At 38.8% G+C, this 3,508-nt stretch overlaps 1 pseudogene; it reads right to left on the minus strand.

The window, feature by feature from the left end:
- Nucleotides 1–2,054: 2,054 nt before the first annotated feature.
- On the minus strand, nucleotides 2,055–3,020 carry LOC121446194 (annotated as a pseudogene).
- Between the last annotated feature and the right edge of the window lie 488 nt (nucleotides 3,021–3,508).

The raw sequence follows: 3,508 nt of genomic DNA on the forward strand, positions 1-3,508 counted from the left end.
GTATTTTACATGTATATATAAATAAGTTCATCTTAAATGTGCATAAAAGTATGTGCATGTACATACACAGGTGTGCCTTAAATATAAATATATCTGTGTCTACACATACACAGTTATGTATTAAGAATAAGTATATATGAAATGCATAAAAAAATTTTCTAGGATATACAAATATATGTACATACTTGTTTCTTAATGTAAAAGTATATATATAGTGTACATTTTAGGTATGCATACATATATATTCAGGTGTGTCTTACATACAAATATATGCATGTATAGGTATATCTTAAATATGTATATAAGTTTATCTTCAATGTATACATATACACACATAGATAAACTTACAAATGTACACATATACAAATAGATATGTGGGAAAATATGTATAGCTATCGATACTAAAATATATTGAATGTATATATGTGTGTGTACATATACATATATCCACATTAATTTAAAATATACATGTATGTGAACAAATATATACAACCGTGCCTTAAATACTTATATGCTTATGTGTATATGCAGGTGTTTAAGAATATAAGAATAACCTTTATATGTAAGTGGTGTGCAACAATTTCGTATTCTGTCAATTATGTTTTAAATAAACACTGATTGGCCAGTAGTCAGGTAGGAAGTATATGCAGGACAACCAGACAGGAAGTAGAGCTGGGGCAATGAGAGCAGGGGTATTCTGGGAAGAAGGAAGCTCTTCCCACAGTCCTGTCCAGACACTAAAGAAGCAGAGTGTGACCTGCCCCACTGGAAAAGGTACTGAGCCATGTAGCTAACATAGATAAGAATAATGGGTTAATATAAGTTATAAGAGCTAATACGAAGTCTGAGCAAATGGGCCAATCAGTTTATGGTTAATGTAGAAGTCTATGTGATTTTCTTTGGTGCTTACTGACTGTGGGAACCGGGCAGGACAGAACACCCAACAAGCAGACCCTCATGTTACATTTAAGTGTATTGCAGCACAAGCACATTCATTGGAGTGTGGAAGAACATAATTATATTTTTGAAATAGTCAGGTATGAAGAGCCAATAAGTTTTTATTATAAAACATTTTTCACCATTAACATTTTCTCATCTCATGATCTTTTTAAAATATTTACATTTTGAGTAATTTTAGACTCACATTAAAATTGAGAGGAAGATGCAGAAATTTTCTGTGTGTCTCTCTTCTGCATAAGCATATTCTTTACCAGAATAAATACCCTACCAAAAAGTGGCCCATTTCTTCAACCAGAAAGTTTATTCTGTCATATAGTTTCTTGTTTTTGTTAGTTCACACTTGGCATTGTAGTCTTTATAGACTTTGACATCATTTGCTAAGGTTACTTTTCAGTAGATAGTGATCTAAGATCTTCCAAGAGCATATATCCACCACTGGACATAGAGAACTTTCCCAGCCCTATAAACCCTGCTTACATCCTTTTTCACCTTCCTCTTTCCTCTGACTTCTGAAAGACATTGATCATTGGCATAATTCATACCTTCCCTTTATGTAGTTAGAATTAAACAATGTAGCCTCTTCAAAGAGGATTCATTCTTACACTTTTACCATAGACACTTAAAAAAATACATTTAATGTTCTCCCATAGCCTTTCATGACTCACAGCTAAGGACTTTAACAGAATTTTCCCAACTCTACCTGAAAGTTGTTATGAGAGAAAACTGAGCTACCAGTCATCAAATAACTCACAATGCATTTATTAACTGTCCAAAGGACTGAATTTAAACCATGTGGTTCAATTCTCTTCAACCTTATCCCATATGCTACATATTAGTTAATTCTAATTGTTCTGTAACAAATTTCGCATGCTATGCCAAGTGATGTTTTAAATAATATGATATCTTAATAAAAATTAATTAATAAACATTAGTCTTTATTGCATAAAAACACCTAAGCAACTAAAATATAACAATTAGTATGAGGTGATCTGAAATAGAATGGCCCCCATAGGCTCATATTTTTTTTAACAGAAGTAAGCTTTTATTTCCATGTTTCTTGGATTAAGTTGTCTGAATTGGTTGCTTTGAGAGGATTAGTCAAAGAGACCAAAACCCATATCTTCATCTGATTCCTCCAACTCTTCCTTGGCTTAAGCCTTAGCTGGGGCTGAAGCAGCAGCAGCAGGAGCAGCAATGGTGGCAGCAGCCACAGGGGCAGCAGCCACAAATGCAGATGGATCAGCCAAGAATGCCTTGACCTTTTCAGCAAGTGGGAAGGTGTACTCAGTCTCCACAGACAGAGCCAGAAACCACTTGTACCCATTGATGATCGAGTGAGGCACTGAGGCAACAGTCCACAGATCTGCAGACAAACACTGGCAACATTCTGGACACCCTCTAGGAAGCGAGAGCGCAGAGCCTGCTCTGTGATGTCAAGCACTTCTGGGTTGTAAATGCTGCCATTGTCAAACACCTGCTGGATGATCAGCCCAAAGAAGAAAGGGGAGATGTTCAACATGTTCAGCAGCTTGGCTTCACTGGCTCCGACTTTATCTCCAGTTTTTATCAGCTGCACATCACTCAGAATTTCAATGGCGCCCCTGGAAATTTTAGTGGTGATGCATAAAGCCTGGAAAAAAAGAGGTCTTCTCGGGCCCCAGAGCAGTGTTCTGGGCTGGCACAGTGACCTCACATGAAGCGATGGCACCAGCACGGGTAGCAGCTGGCACCTTATTGGACAGCAACATGTCCCTAATCTCAGTGAGGTCCTCCCTGGTGAACACAAAGCCCACATTGCCCCGGATATGAGGCAGCAGTTTCTCCAGAGCTGGGTTGTTTGTTCGCCAGGTGCCCCTAAATGCCCTTCCGCATCATGGTGTTCTTGCCCATGAGCACCACAGACTTCCTCGGAGGGACATGTGGATCTGCTGCATCTGCTTGGAGCCCACATTGTCTTCTCCCACAATGAAGCATTTTGGATAATCATCCAAAAGTTGGATGATCTTAAGGAAGTAGTTGGACTTACAGGTCGCCCTGTCTTTTCTGGGAATCACGGCGGTGCGTCAGGGATGGTCACACAGGGTTTAAAGACGATGTCACTCCAACGAGGATACCAGGCTGGCTCATATATTTGAATGCTTCATCATCAGGGAGTGGCACTATCTGAAAGGTTTGGGAGATGTGGCCCTATTGGAGGAAGCATGTCACTAGAGTTGGGCCTTGGGGTCTCAAAAGCCAAAGCCAACTCAGAGTTTCTCTCTGCTGCCTGTTGATCTGGATGTACAACTCACAGCATCTTCTTTAGCACCATATCTGCACACATGCTGCAATGATTCCTGTCATGCTGGTAATGAACTCAATCTCTGAATTTGTAAGTCAGACCTAATTAAATGTTTCCCTTTATAAGAGGTTCTATGGCTGTATGTCTCATCACAGAAATAGAATATTGACTAAGACATAGTGAAAATCAGGTATCTCTTTATGTGGCTAGTACCCTGTCTATGTAACAAAATGTATGCATAGGAATTCATATTGACCAGTGAGATGG

This window comes from Microtus oregoni, unplaced genomic scaffold, assembly GCF_018167655.1.
Source record: "Microtus oregoni isolate MIOR12 unplaced genomic scaffold, Mior012 000003F_ref0000135, whole genome shotgun sequence".
In the NCBI taxonomy this organism is placed as follows: domain Eukaryota; kingdom Metazoa; phylum Chordata; class Mammalia; order Rodentia; family Cricetidae; genus Microtus; species Microtus oregoni.